This window comes from Amphiprion ocellaris, chromosome 6, assembly GCF_022539595.1.
Source record: "Amphiprion ocellaris isolate individual 3 ecotype Okinawa chromosome 6, ASM2253959v1, whole genome shotgun sequence".
NCBI classification, from domain to species: Eukaryota; Metazoa; Chordata; class Actinopteri; family Pomacentridae; genus Amphiprion; species Amphiprion ocellaris.
Genome location: NC_072771.1, coordinates 32,456,322 through 32,474,282, shown reverse-complemented (window position 1 = coordinate 32,474,282; position 17,961 = coordinate 32,456,322). Strand labels below are relative to the sequence as shown.

The following is a 17,961-nucleotide window of genomic DNA, read 5'->3' as shown; positions in this document are numbered from 1 at the left end:
CATATGATGAAATAATGTAAAGGAGGCTGTGAACAACACTCCAGAAAGGTTATCTTTGAAAAAAAAATCACCATAAATTTTGGCGTAAGAAAAAACACCATAGTATACTATGTCGAAAAATTTCATTTTTCAACATGTTGTAAAAATGTGCCATATGATGAAATAATGTAAAGGAGGCCGTGAAAAACACTCCAGAAAGGTTTTCTTTGAAAAAAAAGTCATCATGAATTTTGGCACAAAAAAAAACGCCTTACTATACTATGTCGAAAAAAAATGCGATTTTTCAAACATGTTGTAAAAACGTGCCATATGATGAAATAATGTAAAGGAGGCCGTGAAAAACACTCCAGAAAGGTTTTCTTTGAAAAAAAAGTCATCATGAATTTTGGCACAAAAAAAACGCCTTACTATACTATGTCGAAAAAAAATGCGATTTTTCAAACATGTTGTAAAAACGTGCCATATGATGAAATAATGTAAAGGAGGCCGTGAAAAAACACTCCAGAAAGGTTTTGTTTGAAAAAAAAGTCATCATGAATTTTGGCGCAAAAAAAAACGCCTTATGATACTATGTCAAAAAAAAATGAGATTTTTCAAACATGTTGTAAAAACGTGCCATATGATGAAATAATGTAAAGGAGGCTGTGAAAAACACTCCAGAAAGGTTTTCTTTGAAAAAAAAAAATCATCATCAATTTTGGCGCAAAAAACGCCTTACTATACTATGTCGAAAAAAAATGCGATTTTTCAAACATGTTGTAAAAACGTGCCATATGATGAAATAATGTAAATGAGGCAGTGAAAAACACTCCAGAAAGGTTTTCTTTGAAAAAAAAATCATCATGAAGTTTGGCGCAAAAAAAACACCATAGTATACTATGTCGAAAAACGTCATTTTTCAACATGTTGTGAAAACATGCCATATGATGAAATAATGTAAAGGAGGCTGTGAAAAACACTCCAGAAAGGTTATCTTTGAAAAAAAAATCACCATAAATTTTGGCGTAAGAAAAAACGCCATAGTATACTATGTCGAAAAATTTCATTTTTCAACATGTTGTAAAAATGTGCCATATGATGAAATAATGTAAAGGAGGCCGTGAAAAACACTCCAGAAAGGTTTTCTTTGAAAAAAAAGTCATCATGAATTTTGGCACAAAAAAAAATGCCTTACTATACTATGTCGAAAAAAAATGCGATTTTTCAAACATGTTGTAAAAACGTGCCATATGATGAAATAATGTAAAGGAGGCTGTGAAAAACACTCCAGAAAGGTTTTCTTTGAAAAAAAAAATCATCATCAATTTTGGTGCAAAAAACGCCTTACTATACTGTCGAAAAAAAATGTGATTTTTCAACATGTTGTAAAAACGTGCCATATGATGAAATAATGTAAAGAAGGCCGTGAAAAAACACTCCAGAAAGGTTTTGTTTGAAAAAAAAGTCATCATGAATTTTGGCGCAAAAAAAAACGCCTTATGATACTATGTCAAAAAAAATGCGATTTTTCAAACATGTTGTAAAAACGTGCCATATGATGAAATAATGTAAAGGAGGCTGTGAAAAACACTCCAGAAAGGTTTTCTTTGAAAAAAAAATCATGATGAATTTTGGTGCAAAAAAATGCCTTACTGTACTATGTCGAAAAAAAATGAGATTTTTCAAACATGTTGTAAAAACATGCCATATGATGAAATAATGTAAAGGAGGCTGTGAAAAACACTCCAGAAAGGTTTTCTTTGAAAAAAAAATCACGATGAATTTTGGTGCAAAAAAATGCCTTACTGTACTATGTCGAAAAAAAAATGTGATTTTTCAACATGTTGTAAAAACATGCCATATGATGAAATAATGTAAAGGAGGCCGTGAAAAAACACTCCAGAAAGGTTTTGTTTGAAAAAAAAGTCATCATGAATTTTGGCGCAAAAAAAAACGCCTTATGATACTATGTCAAAAAAAAATGAGATTTTTCAAACATGTTGTAAAAACGTGCCATATGATGAAATAATGTAAAGGAGGTTGTGAAAAACACTCCAGAAAGGTTTTCTTTGAAAAAAAAAATCATCATCAATTTTGGCGCAAAAAACGCCTTACTATACTATGTCGAAAAAAAATGCGATTTTTCAAACATGTTGTAAAAACGTGCCATATGATGAAATAATGTAAATGAGGCAGTGAAAAACACTCCAGAAAGGTTTTCTTTGAAAAAAAAATCATCATGAAGTTTGGCGCAAAAAAAACACCATAGTATACTATGTCGAAAAACGTCATTTTTCAACATGTTGTAAAAACATGCCATATAATGAAATAATGTAAAGGAGGCTGTGAAAAACACTCCAGAAAGGTTATCTTTGAAAAAAAAATCATCATAAATTTTGGCGTAAGAAAAAACGCCATAGTATACTATGTCGAAAAATTTCATTTTTCAACATGTTGTAAAAACGTGCCATATGATGAAATAATGTAAAGGAGGCCGTGAAAAACACTCCAGAAAGGTTTTCTTTGAAAAAAAAGTCATCATGAATTTTGGCACAAAAAAAAAACGCCTTATGATACTATGTCAAAAAAAAATGAGATTTTTCAAACGTTGTAAAAACGTGCCATATGATGAAATAATGTAAAGGAGGCTGTGAAAAACACTCCAGAAAGGTTTTCTTTGAAAAAAAAAAAAAATCATCATGAATTTTGGCGCAAAAAAAAACGCCTTATGATACTATGTCAAAAAAAAATGAGATTTTTCAAACGTTGTAAAAACGTGCCATATGATGAAATAATGTGAAGGAGGCTGTGAAAAACACTATGGTAAGGTTTTCTTTGAAAAAAAAATCATGAATTTTGGTGCAAAAAAACGCCATAGTATACTATGTCGAAAAAAAAATGCGATTTTTCAACATGTTGTAAAAACATGCCATATGATGAAATAATGTAAAGGAGGCCGTGAAAAACGCTCCAGAAAGGTTTGCTTTGAAAAAAAATCATCATGAATTTTGGCGCAAAAAAACGCCATAGTGATGTGGTCAAAAATGGCCAAAAAACATCATAGTTTAGTATGTCATCAAAAGTGTCACAAAAACGTCATAGTTTAGTATGTGGTCAAACGTGTTACCAAAATGTCATAGTTTAGTATGTGGTCAAACGTGTTACCAAAATGTCATAGTTTAGTATGTGGTCAAACGTGTTACCAAAATGTCATAGTTTAGTATGTGGTCAAAAATGGTGAAAAAACATGTCTGATATGTCATGTTTTCTAAAAAAAAAATAAATAAAATGTCATAATATAGTTTGGAGTTGTCTATGAAAAAAAGTCATAACATGTCATAAAATCGTTGTCTTAGCTTATGTTATAGAAATATCAAAGTGTATTAGATTCGTAAAATGATCATAATATGGCATGTCAAAAACCGACATAGGAAGGTATTTTATGTCATCATGTAGTGTTGCTAAAAAAATGACATCAATACCAATTAAATCAAGTTTTTTTTATGCATTTCACATGCTAAACAATCAATTTTGACCAAAGTCCTTTACATGTTGTAAAATCAATTTTCACAGGAAAGAAATATCTCATTGTATATTATGCCATAGTAAAAAGTCATAGTAAAGTATGTACAAAAATTCACAGTACAGTATGTAAAAACATCATAGTGAAGTATATAATCAAACATGTCATTGTTACGCCCAGCCTAGGGGTTACTGAATGCAACATGAAGTGCCTGACTACATGTGTCTGAAGCAGCACACACAGAGTTTTCTCAAAGAATTTATTTACATTAAATGTGTATCGAAAAGCAAAGGTGGAGGTTAACAAAAACAAGTCAAAGGTAAGGTGTGAATGAATTAGGGGTGAGCTTTACGCCAAAGATAATAAACAAAACCACACTAGTCCTTAGGAGGTCGACTTACCTATCAAAATAAAAGGACAAAATTGAATACAAAGTCTTCCCTCCCTCTCTAACTCAAACAGGTGAACATGAATAAAACAAAAAGTAGCAGCTCACTACAGTACATTGTTCTGCTATACAACAAACAAATTGTGCTGGATATGTGCCGGTCTGGACGGCATGGAGGATGGCCCGCTTATCTGACCCTCTCTGACCCAGAGGCAACATCATCCTGGTTTTCGTCGGCAGCCCGACCAATCCTGCGCCAACTCGACCTCCTGTCGTCCAATCCTGGCGGTGGTGCAGCGTAGCTCTATTTGAATATTCGACATGCACACATCACAGAAAACAACACTATACACACGACAGCAATGATAACAGTCACAAAAACGTCATCGTACAGTATGTTGTTAAAAATAACGTCAGAAATGTTACACTTCAGTATGTCGTCAAAAATCTCGTCAAAAAAATCATAGTATAGTGTGTCAACAAAAGTATCACAAAAAAGTCATAGTATGTTGACAAAAATATCACAAAAACATCAAAGTATACTATGTCGACAAAAATGTCTTAAAAAACATCATAGTATAGTATGTCGAAAAATGTCATTTTTCAACATGTGAAAACATGCCATATGATCAAATAATGTAAAGCAGGCTGCAAAAAACACTCCAGAAAGGTTTTCTTTGAAAAAAAAAATTATGAATTTTGACGCAAAAAAACGCCATAGTATACTATGTCGAAAAAAAAAGCGATTTTTCAACATGTTGTAAAAACGTGTCATATGATAAAATAATGTAAAGGAGGCTGTGAAAAACATTCCAGAAAGGTTTTCTTTGAAAAAAAATCATGAATTTTGGCGCAAAAAAACCCGCCATAATAAACTATGTCGAAAAATGTCATTTTTCAACATGTTGTAAAAACGTGCCATATGATGAAATAATGTAAAGGAGGCCGTGAAAAACACTCCAGAAAGGTTTTCTTTGAAAAAAAAAATCATCATGAATTTTGGCGCAAAAAAACGCCATAGTATACTATGTCGGAAAAAAAATGCAAATTTTCAACATGTTGTAAAACATGCCATATGATAAAATAATGTAAAGGAGGCCGTGAAAAACACTCCAGAAAGGTTTTCTTTGAAAAAAAAAAATCATCATGAATTTTGGCGCAAAAAAAAGCCATAGTAAACCATGTACTTTATATGTTTACTTCAGAGTCAAATGCTTTTCAAAATTATTACGTCCAGATTCAATTCCCAAAAGACTCCACTTGTGGACGCATTGGGGCTGTTGATACAAACCTGGTCCTGGTCCTTCTACAAATCTGCATGGATACGATTTCAAGGCAAAGTCAGGGGAAGTTTGTGATTTCTGAAGATGATGTGATTGCGTTGGCTTCATCACACTGTAGCCTTCAGCATGTTTGCACCCGAGTTGGTTCTCTGGTGGAAAATAGTGGATTGCTCCCTTCAGGTTGGGGCTGAAGGAGTTCAAGAGTCTTGAGGTCTTGTTCATGAGTTTGGCTAAAGTGGGGCAGGAGTTTGATTAGCGCATTGGCTCAACAGCAACATGGACTGTTGAAGATGTAATTTGCCAGTTGATCTATCAGTTGGGTAGACCCTAAACTAGTACCCCAAAGTAAAACTACCAATGGGTTCCCTGTTTTCCTTTCTGAACAATTCAAAGGTCCCTCTCTATCTCCCCACACATCCACCAACCACTGGAACACATCTCCAAAGTTCTGCCGGGCCAGCTCAGCTTCCCCTCAGAAGAAGTGCCGCCACCTGCCAGATGAAGGAGCCTGTTGAGAGGCAGTTGGCATCGTGATTGGACTGTACTTTGGTCTGTTCCAATCCAGCTTCAGCTCCAGAGACGGCAGGCGGGACGAGTCAACGGAGGCCGGGTGGACGAAGGCATGCAGCTGAGTACAATCCAGAAAACAACAGAGGAGGAATGCAGCGGCCCAGTATAGCATTTGGTATGAAAAAACGCCATCATATACATCATATATTGTACAAATAACAAGTCAAAGGAAAGAGACATACATTGTAGAATTGTAGTAATTGTGGGCTGACTGATTTACTGATTATCAGTATTTTATTTCTTACTGATTTACAGTAATAAATCAATTTAAAAATGGCGCTACTTTGGCTCTGAACCTTTATCTACCTGTGGTCGCTCTGTCTTCTGGAGTGCTTTGATTGGTTATACATCACGAATAAAGCTCCTTTAACTTAACATCTGTAAACAAAACAAAAACGTATCAACAAAGTTTTCTGTTAGAGTTTGTGTTCTTCTAAGTTTAACTCCAAGATTTTAAATACTTTCATTTACTGCAAATGAATATCTACTCCAAACGTCTCACTAATAATCATTATCAGCCTTAAAAAACCCAAAAAACACCCCTCTATACTCATCCACACTTAGTACAGTCCGGTTCCCCCTTCTATAAATCTGCTTGGAATCTTCCACTTCCTGTTTGTCAAAGTGGCCTTCTACCTGGACAGGTTTTGTTGGAGCTCATGCAACAAACATTTTGGGTAACTGCACTTTAATATGGATGGATGACACTGAATTAGAGTCTGTTTTAATGAGACTGAGTTAAGATGTGTAGCTCTGTCATTAAATAGGAAATTATTTCTCAGAATTCACAGAGGAAAGTCTGAAATGTTTGCTAGGTTAGCGTCCCACATGTTCTTTGGCTCAGCTAAAGCTAACTCTCTCCAACTTCTGGATCTCTTCAGTTGCTTGTTGTTAAAATATCTTGCTATAGGTGCTGAAGCTCAGAAAGTCTGAGATGTTTGTTCAAAATAAGCTCATTCTCAAGTCTTATCTGAACTGTGTCCTCTTTTGTTTGAACTTTCCCTAAACTTAGGAGTTAATGACAGAGCAGCACATCCAGACTCAGTCTCATTTATGTAGAGATTAAACTTCAGTGTCATTCATTGATGTTAAAGTGCAGTTTTTCAAATGTTTGTTGCACGTACTCCCGACCAAACCAGTCCAGGTGGAAGACGATGTGAAGAGAACGCTCCAGAGGATGAATATCACGCATTTACGTTGGAAATAAATGTCCTTTCATTAGACATTGTCATGCAAAAGTTGGATTTCCCTTTAATGATGTTCAAGTCTTTGTTGACTGTTTTGTTGATGTTGGTTTCTTAATGTTTTTTGACACTCGGCCCCAAAGATTAAAACCTTTTACGGCTCACAAGCTGCAACAATTCACACATTATCAACTGTCTTTCTGACTAAACTAAGATAAAAAGTGAAAAACTGTCTGATTCCTGCACCATTAATGTAAATCTTTTTGGTTTTTATGGCAGTATACTGAATATGTTTGGGGTTGACATTTTAAAAACCAAAACAAGAAATTAATTACTGGAGAAAACAATCAACAGATTAATGGAGAAAGAAAATGTATTTTCCAACATATATGGCTGAATTACTCCAACATTACAAGATAGATACAATTTTAATTCAATTTTATTTATGTAACACCAATTACAGGTCAAATTGTCTCAAGACGCTTTATTTTTATATTTTTTTGTCATATTTAAAATATGACAAAGTAAGAAATTTAAAGCTCTTGACTAATCCAATTTATTATTTGGTTTTTAAGAGACTAATGGACAAAATAGCTTTCTCCACTAAAACTAATAAACATGAGGTCAAATAGAAGGAAGAGTTTTAAATACTGCAGTCCCACGATGACAAGAATAAAGTTTCTCAACAAAAACTAAATCTGCTGGTGGATTCCATGAAAGTCCTAATAAATGATAATAAAGTGTGAGGTTTGTGGTGCTAAAAATCTCAAAGATATCAAGTTGAACATCTGGATGGAGGTTGATAAAAGTTGATCTCCCTTCATTTCTCTGGCGCCGACTCCATGGATTTTATGGATGGTGGTTGAAGACCTGCTCTTCTAGTGGTCTTCCTTCTAGTCGCTGTAAAAAGTCACCTCTTCATGACAACTTGTTCTGCCTCCGACCTCGTGGAAGCTCCAGAAACTCGGGAAAACCTGTCGAGACTCGAAGAACTCATGGAGACTCGAAGAACTCGTCAGGCGGGGGAAGGTGTGGTGGGCGGTGGGGGAGTAGAGGGGGGAGGCCGCCACCCACCTCCCCGCCTACTCTCCGCCCTGACTCCACCCAGACTCCGCCTTGGCTCCACCCATGTGGTGACTTCACAAACTACGATGTCAAAGGGACGACGAATTTATTTCTTTTCATCTGATCTGTAGCTCAGTGAGTTAAGGATTTGCCTATGGAGCTGCAGGTCGCTGGTTCAAGACCAGACACTTCTTAAATTTTCTCAAAATTCTGACAAAGACAAAGAAAGAAAACTGCCGCTGGCGGGTCTTGAACCTGCGACCTTCCACTTGGTAGTCCGTCTTCTTTTCCCCTGAGCTATTCGCTCAGATACTAATTCTTCTTTTTTTTGCGCATTTGTCATCTATTTTTTGTCGTTTTCGATTTTTTTTTTTTAACTTTCTCTTATCTCGACCATTTTTCTCAGGAGGTTGGGCTTCAGCCTTTGTGCTGGAGGGTTGAACCCTCAGTTCCAAGACTTTCCAAAGCCTCCACACCTCCCGAGTCCTCAGGACCTGAGCTTTCACACAGTCTGAGGGCTGAAATTTTCTAAGTCCCACAGCAGTTCTCTGTTAGTTTGAACCTTTAGACAGTCTGAGGACTGAAAACCTTAAAGTTCTTGAGTAGTTCTCTGTTAGTTTGAACCTTTAGACAGTCTCAGGACTGAAGTTTTAAAAGTTTCTCAGTACTTCTCTGTTAGTTTGAACTTTCTGGTTAACAGAAGCCTTTAAACTTGTGACCATGAGTCTTGATTTCACATTTAGATCATCCATCTGAGTTCTTCTCAGACCTTCACCTGTGGGTTTTTCAGAAATCCTCAACAAACTTTGATTCTCTTCACTGAACAGTAAAGTTTGTGGAGATCAGAAGGTAACATTAGTTTGATCAATGCCTTGAACTACTAGTAGTTCTTAGTAAATCTGCCCACAATCAAACCAAGAACATAGAAAGAGGAAATGTTTGAAGAAACAACTTGTTTTTATTTCAGACTAGAAAACGCTTTAAGATCTTTGTCTGTTTTTGCTCATTTTGATCCTTTTATTGTCTCTTCTGTTTAATTTGATCTTCTAAAGTTTAACTGATGTCTTTTCATATGTTTTGTCTTTAGTTTGATTCTTCTTAAACGTTTAGTTTTGCTGTTTTCTCACCTTTTATTCTTTTCTAATGTCTGATTTGATTTAGAAATGTTTTGTCTTTTTAATGTTTAATTGTTGTTTCAAATGTTTTATCGGCTTGTTTGAAATTTTTTTTTCTTTCCCAATATTTAATTTTTCATTAAATCTTTGTTAAATGTTTTACCACCTTTTAATGTTTAATTTTCTTTTTAAATGATTAATTGTATTTTCTGTTTAATTCCTATTTGAAGTTTTATTGTCTTTAAGATTTAATTTTCTAATTAAACATTTAATTTTTTAATTAAATGTCTTGTCTTTTTAAAGGTACTTAAACATTACATACAATTAAATGACATTAAACAGACAAAATATTGAATTAGATAATTAAACACGATACAAAACATGTAAGTATGAAATTAAACAAAATTTTTAAAATAACATTAAAAATTACAGAGAAAATATTTCAGATAATTACACATTTAAAAAAACACTTTTTAAACAAGAATAATATTAAACATTTAAAAAATACTTTTTAAACAAGAATATTAAACATTTAAAAAAATACAAAACATTTAATTAGATTATTAAACCTTTAAAAAAATACTTTTTAAACAAGAATAATATTAAACATTTAAAAAAATACTTAAAACTTTTTTTTAAAAGTTTTATTGTAATAATTTTTCCCCCTTTGATTTAATTGCTTTTTGTTATGTAGTTTATTTCTTTAATCTTTCTTTCTGTCAAGATTTTAACCCCAACCTTAAAAATGAAACAAACCCTTACATCACAATGAAAATACTTCTGTTGTCACAATCATGAGTTAGTCAGTTATTCAGTTTATCAATTAAACTTTATTTGTTTAGCACCTTTCACACAGATGACAAAACTAAACAAGCAAAGAGAAAAAAATTATGCTAAAACTATAACTAAAACTCAAAAACATTTTTTTTAAAAAAAAGATTTAACATGGTAATAAAATATGTTGTGTCCAGGGGATGGAGGGAGTTTATTGAAGTCTTCTTGGGCTCACATGGGAAATCATTTAAAATATAAACTTGATATTCAGTCTAAGGAAACTGCAGAGCGACAGAAGAACCAACAATATCTCCTGCTTTCTCCTTTAATGAGTCGACTCTTCTTGTGCTTTCAGACCAAAGAACTACAGACTCTTCACAACCTGCTCAAACTCTTGGTACAGGACCTCACCACACGGGTCAAGAAGGTTTCCATCTCATTTCTACTCTGAAGCTCACCTTCTCCTGCTCAAACTGCTGACCAATGTTTCTGCTGCTCTAAAGTCTGGTCTCCATAACTTCCTAAAAACTCTCAAAGTCTCTTCTGCTGCAGGTTGCTTTGCAGAACTGTTCCAGAAAACCTCACTAAACTACATGGAGGGGCCTCAAGATAGTCGTCCAAATGAAACCATACAAAAACCAAACTAGCACAACCCAAACGCTAAAGTCTCCTGCAGCCTACCAGAGAACCTCTGAGAACAGAGAATCAGGACAGGAACTCTTACCTTCTGGACAACCAACGTTGGTTCACAAACAAGAATACAGAATGTGTCTGACCAAAAATCTCTAAAGACTCACTATAGCCAAGACAAAGACACAACTCAGCTGCACCAAATCCACTAATCAATGCACGCATTAGCACCATGTGCTCACTGTGGCTAAAGAACCACATTTACCAAGACAACTATCCAGTACAAAGCCCTAAAACACACCAAGAAACACATTAAAGACGATTTTACTGCTGGAAGCTGCAAGCCAATGCCTTAAAAACAAACTAAAGCAATGGAGCCAAACCCAGTTCAGTGGTGAAGAGAAACAGAGGAAATGTTTGCAGCCAAATAAAGCAGGAAGACACTGAGCTCCTCAGGTGTTCCTGATAACACCAAGCAGCCACCTGGACAGCCAATAGGAACACAGCTCACTGGAAGTCCAGAGGGCTGGGTTAGTGAAGGAAATTTAGTTTAAAGTTGAAGCAGAAAGTTAACAAAGAAAGTTGAAAACCACCTCTGATACCTGAAATCTCTGAGTTTTCAAACAAAGAACACCTGAACATGTCAAACTGGTTCCATAGTAGAACCATCATTGTAAAAACATCATAGTATGGCGTGTTGCTCAAAAAACATTAGGACCCGGCTGTCTAGGGTCGCTGAGGAGCAACACAAAAACAGGACAAACGCTGGTTTCCAGGGGGTTAGGAGGATATTTATTTGAAAGAGTAAGTTTACAACAACACAACATTTGAGCAGAAAAATCACAAAGTCTGTCTTTAGTTCAGCTGAAAATATTAGTTTTTGTCTTTTTTATTGACCAAACCTTTCAGGAAGTAGATGAAGAATAATTAAAGCTCTCATGTAGAAGTCCAACTTATTTTGGATCCTTGTGGGGAGTTTAATCTTAGAGTTTGTAAAGCTGTTGAGTTTTATAGTCACATGGATTGTTTTGACATTTAATAACCGAGTCATGAAATAAAATTACAGTTGTGGATTTCTGTCATTTAGTCTGGACTAAACAAATAGCAGCATGAATCTCAAATGTCATTATGAGGAGTCTGGATTGAGGTTTCTCACTTGATAATGATCAAAACATGAAATTTAGCTTGATTTAAAGGAACATTCCACCTTAAATCTTTGAATGTTGACCTAAAAGGTTGGTTTCAGGAAGTATTCCACCTACAAGGCCCTCAAACATCCACCTTAAAGGACCATTCCACCAAAAATCCTTGGACATGCACCTAAAATGTTGGTTTAACCGTGGAGTCCATCCAAAATCCTCAAACAGACCTGAGGTGCTGGTTAAAAGGAATATTCCACCTAAAACCTCAAATATAGACCTGAAAGGGTGGTTTAGAAAAAATCCTTCAATGTAGACCAAAAAAGTTAGTATGGAGGAATATTCCACCTGAAATGTAGACCTGAGAAGTTGGTTTGGAAGAATCTACCATCCTAAACATCCTTAAATGTAGACTAAAAGACGGTTTGGAAGAAAATTCCATCTAAAACCCTCCAATGTAGACCTAAAAGGTGAGTTTAATGGTATATTCCACCTAAAATCCACTACTGTAGACCTTGGAGGTTGGTCTGATGGTATATTCCACCCAACATCCTTGAACATAAATTTAAAAAGTTCGTTCAAAGGAATATTCCACCTAAAACCCTTCAATGTAGACCAAAAAATCTTGGTGTAAAGGAGTATTCCACCTTAACTGTAGACCTAAAGGATGGTTTGGATTATTATTCTACTCTAAAATCTTCCAATGTAGACCTGAAAGGTTGATCTGATGGTATATTCTACCCAACATCCTGGAACATTTACCTAAAAATTTGGTTTAATGGTATATTCCCAGAAGAACCCCAGAACATTGGGCTTAATGGTATATTCAACCCAAAATACTTGTACATATACCAAGAAGTCAGTGTAAAGGAAATGTAGACCTAAAAGGATTGTTTAAAGGAACACTTAAACTGTTATTTTCATTATTTAATAATCTGTTATCAGTCAGAACCCTGGCAAACTTATTTTCATCAGTTTTTTTTAGTGGAAGTCACAAATAAAGGAGCTCTTGGTTTTTCCCGGCGTTAGTGAGTCAAAAGCTGCAGTTTCAACACAGAACGTTCACATGCATCCACAAACCTCTCAGCACTCAAACACCCACAGACAGGAGGCCGGCTGGACCGAGGCTCGGCGGCGTCCTCAGACCCACGAGTCGGGGAGTCGCTGAACTTGTTGGTCCGGTTTGAAGGCCTCCCTGTGGTCCAGTAGAAGTCCACGTAGTCGGTGTTGGCTTTGAACCGCAGCGACTGGCCTCCATCAGGTGGACCGGCTCGTCCTCGTAGGACTCCTCCTGTAGCCTTGAGGGAACCACAGGAACATTCAGTAGCTGTTGGAGTTCTTCCTGTCAGGCTCGTGGTAGAACGGCTCTGAAGAATCTTGTACTTGTCTTATCTGGAACAATCTAACAGCCTAAACTGTTAACAGCGGTGTAAAGAAGCAAACACACAGGCATAGATTAGGACTCAAACTAGATTTATTTTAGAAAACAAATCAGCTTAGAGGCATTTGTTCACATGTGGCTGAATAGGAGGCCGTCCAATCAGATTCGAGGTCTTCACTCTGTAGGTTGGTTGTTTGGTGAGACTCTTGGACCTCCATCAGCTGACGTGGATGTTTGATGGTCTTCCTCTCTAGTGCCAGATGATTCATCCATGAATTCAGCAGCTACAGACTGAAATGAAGCTCATGCTGCTGTGATTGAATTCCTGTTCCAGATCAAATGTTCAGAGCTCACCTTGAATGCATGCCGTCTGCTGTCTGATAGTTTTTCTCATTGCAGTCTTCAATAAAGTCTTTTTCCTCATGTCAGGATGTGGTGAGACTCTTTCTCAGTCGCTGCAGACGTCCCTCATTGTGCATCTCCAGAGAAGAAACAGAAAAACTGATCACTGCTTCAGCATCAAACGCTCTCCAGCATTGAGAGTGTTTTAGGAATTCATTCATTGTGTTGTGAACTTTGAAGGAGCAGAAACTTTACAGCTGCCAAAGATATGAGCTCCAATTCTGGATGTTTTAGGAAATGAAGTTCATCAAATGAACACTTGATTATTGCTGATAACTCATTAAATTACTGAAGAAATCTAACATAAAAACCTGTAAACTCTCAGGCAGCTTTTGTTAAAGTTTGTCTATAATTCTATCATCATATTCTGGAACCAGGACTCTGCAGAAGTTCTTTCAATCAGATACTTGTGTGTTTCTATTTAAGGCTTCAGGTTTGAACGTACAGCAGAGGATTAGAAAGGAGTGATTTTAATATTTAAATCAGTCCAGTAAATGTTTGGCGTGAAAATTATTAAAATTTTGATTTAGATAGATTTGTGTCAAATAATATTGTAGAGTCTCACTTAAATATATCCAAGTGAGTTCAGTGCATTTATATTTTATACAATATTTGATTTCTTAATCGCAATACTGTAGGGTCTGACCCTAAATATTATAATAATGTAAATTTAAATAATAAATAATATTGTAGTGCAGAGTCATAAACTTTAATCAGCTAAACTTACATAATAAATATCACTGCACAATCTTAACCTGAACATTCATATTATTGAGGTAAATTTACATAAATCCTGATATTCTAGAGTATTAACTGGAATATTTCTAACGTTAATCTTTTTGTATTGTGCTGATAAACAACAATAACCCGACTTTCAGATAATATTTACTGTCTGTGATTGTGAGACTAACTTCCTCCACATCCTATAACTTTACCTGCAGCAGCTGTAGCAATAAATAAAAATAGAATCTGTTCATTTCCACATTATGCACATTTATTTATTCTTAATATCTCAGACTGAATGGTAGCTGGCAGTAAAAACAAACTCATCTGTTGGACTGACTTTCCCAAAATGGAAACATGGACAGAATTTAACACTCATGTATCCATGGCAACGCTAACGTTTCTGCTTCTTACCAAAGTTCACAACACAAGTAAAGATTTTAATGTAAAACTTCAGGGATGACTGCTGACCATAAGTATTCTGATCAATACTTCAAGATCAATATGAGGACAGATGTTACAATTCCAGCTGTTGCATTAGACTGCAGTTATTCACAGAGAAATTAAAACATCACATTCCTCATAAAAACTAGATGGGACTTTTATTAAATAAAGTGTTGGTGAATAAACAGTGTAAAAAGTGCAAAGCATCTCCATTAAATCAGGAGATGTGAGACTTCCACAGCATGGATCACCATCTGCTGTGTTGATTCATAGCTGAATGTCAGAATGAACTGAGCTAGAAAAGCTGCTTTGAGCTGCAACATTACGGTCTGACAATCCAACACCATCACAGTTTTCATCTGGTTGTTTTGCTCCAACATGCTGTGAAGTTCAGTTTTTACCTGAATCAATACAGAGATTCTATTTCCAACCAAGACTGAAATAAAAATTAGAATGTTATGAGGTTATTAATGCAACTAAATCCTTTCAGATGGAAGGATTTACTTACTTAGTTCTAATTCAAGTTTCAGTTGGAGCACATTGCATTCACAAAGAAAAACAACGAAACCTTCATAGCAACATTTAATAAACCTAAAGCTTCCCTGTTGGCTCATTGGTGGAGTTTGTTACTGAGCATCTGAACCTTAAATCCAGTGAGAGGACCATCTTCAGTCGAGGCCAGTCAGAGAACTTCAACACCTTCCATCGGCTGGACCAGATGTGGCATCATCTCCCTCTGAACATCTGGATGACAGGAGAAAAGACAGAAATCAAACACAGATCACAGAAATACAATTTATTCACTTTCATCATTTTATAAAAGTTGCATGAACTTTATTAAAACTTGACAATATCAGTAATGGAAGTAAATGTTTTTATCTCGTGTTGAAGCTAAATTTAAAGTCAATTTTAATGACAGTTTATCCTGAGAGGAGTGAGAATGGAGCTTTTCTTTCCTTTTTACAATATTCCCTCAACATATTCTGTTTATTATTGGCTTTAGAAGCATTTTTCTTCACTTATTTATTTTTAGATACCTCAGACTGATGCACTTTGCTGGTTTGCAGATAATTTCTTGTACAATGACAATAAAGATCTTCTATTATAACATATTTTGCTAAAACAAGAACTGCAAACTTTCTCAACCATCTCTCAGTCTGCAAAATTCCAACTGCGACAAAGAATTATCTGATGTAGTTATTATTATAATCTTTACTGAACCAGCCCTGGAATTAATAAAAATCCGTATATGGATATGATTTTCTCTGATGGAACCACTATGGAAGCTGTAGTAATTATTAACTATCCTTTGAAGGGAAAGATTAGGTCTTCTTCAGGTGGATAAAAAAAATGCTCTCCCTTAAAAAACAAAAAAAAATGCATACAACAAAGTAAATCTCTTGTGCACTGCACACATACTACACTTTTGTATAACTCTGGATGTCAGAGTAAAGGCAGACAGATCCACCGATCAGCCACAACATTCTGACCACTGACAGCTGAAGAGAACAACATCCATCATCTTGTTCTAATGCAACGTTCTGCTGGAAAACCTTGACATTCATGTGGATGTTTGACATGTACCACCACCTAAACACTGCAGGACAAACAACCCCCTAGTCTCCATGGCAACAGCAGTCCTTGATGTCAGCTGCCTCCCTCAGCAGGACAAATTAAAACTACTCAGGAGTGGTCTGAGGAACACGACAGAGCTAAGCTGTTCACCTGGGTTCCACACTCCCCACATCCACATCTGATGGAGCATCTGTGGGATGGTCCAGGATCAGCCTGGTCTAGGTAGGACCCACCCTGCAACCCACAGGATCCACAGAATCCACAGGACATCCCCAGAGGTTCTGATGAACCACTGGGTCAGAGGAGTTTTAGCAGCATAAAGGGACCAACACAGTATTAGTCAGGTGGTCAGAATGTTATACTGTTATATTGTCATGCTGATTATATGATCAGTAAATGTTACCATCAATTATAACGTCCACATTGATCAGGAAAAAAAACAAACTATCAGTTCATTCAGAAACTGTGGGGTTAAACCTAAAAACACAGACCTCAACAGCAGTTTGTTTCAAAGCAGAACACCAGCTGGTTTTCACTAAAGAAGCTTTCAAAGCAACAATTAAATGACAGTTTTGTTCTCATTAAGTTCAGAGTAAATAATGTACACACATCAGGAAAAGAAAAACTTTTATAAATATTTCATTTGTATAAGTACTTCTATACATATAGATTCCTCTTTCTAAGTTTGATCAAATCACCATAACTCTGTGTCCTGTTGTACGATGTTTTCCCAACAGATGGCGCTACCCTCATGAATGGAGCATCAACAAGTGACATCTACAACAGAACAGAAATGTCTGGAAGCCAGTGGCCACCACTTTGAGCACCTCTTGTAATTGTAGAGGCCAAAGATAACTTTTATTAATCTGGTGATGTATGAATAAATTTGGTATCGAAATATTTATGCAAGTTTTTCTTTTCCTGATGTGTGTAAACATCATTTTGGCTGACTTTGTATAATGGGTTTCTGACAGGTCACCAGGCAACATCTTTTTATAATAATGACAAACATACCTGCATTCTACAGGAGTGATTTTCCTCATGTGCAGGTAAAGATGTGTGAGGAGCTTAGAGATGACAGGAGCAGGAGTCATCCTCACTAATTCAACTTCCACCTAGAAACACAAAGACCACAAACAAACACACTGATATACTCTCAAACGTTCAACCTCACAGCCTCAAAATATCTGTTTAGGAAGTGTTGTGTTTCTAAATTCTGCTGAAAGCATTGACAGACATTCTCTTACAAGGTTGTGTAAAAAGCAGCCTGTCCTCTGAGCTACTGAGAAATCTTCCTGAACAAAGTTTCTACGTGTAAATCAGCTCAATAAAAACTAAAGCCTCAGTCAGAGATAACAGGTATCGCAAATTATAAACAACTTTCTTTGTTAATTCAGACTTTCTGCTTCAACCTTACATAAAAAGGGGAGTTTAACTCATTACAAAGGTGGAAATTTCCAAAAATAGTTATACATATGAAAACTGGATACATGGGGGAAAAAATATGGTATTTGGTTGTGAAACTTAGAAGAGCCTGGAGGTACAGGATACTGTAGTGTCATGGGGTTCAATGGCTAAGGGCATGAAAGACCCCATGCCCACACCCCGAGCAATCTGTGGCACGTGGCCGAATCAATCAGCAACAGTCAGCTAATGACTACTACTACTACACAAAGTATTCACCCCGTTTGGAAGTTTTCCCCTTTGATCACTTTTCAACATTGAATCAGGGTCTATATAATACACCTTTTAGGACAAGAATTTACAAAGAAAAAGTTACTTATTT

At 35.9% G+C, this 17,961-nt stretch overlaps 2 long non-coding RNA genes across 2 annotated transcripts in view; one reads left to right on the top strand and one right to left on the bottom strand.

The window, feature by feature from the left end:
* LOC129349125 (uncharacterized) overlaps positions 1–11,182 on the top strand; it is a 16,917-nt gene extending 5,735 nt beyond the window's left edge. The window contains exons 2-3 of the long non-coding RNA XR_008601990.1: positions 5,567–5,858; positions 10,237–11,182. This is a non-coding gene — a long non-coding RNA (uncharacterized LOC129349125). The remainder of the gene's footprint in view (positions 1–5,566; positions 5,859–10,236) is intronic.
* Positions 11,183–13,106: 1,924 nt separating this feature from the next.
* On the bottom strand, positions 13,107–17,183 carry LOC129349124 (uncharacterized). Its single transcript, XR_008601989.1, has 2 exons — positions 16,326–17,183; positions 13,107–15,344 (listed from the first exon to the last, which is right to left on the bottom strand). It is a non-coding gene; the product is annotated as an uncharacterized LOC129349124 (long non-coding RNA).
* Positions 17,184–17,961: the final 778 nt, after the last annotated feature.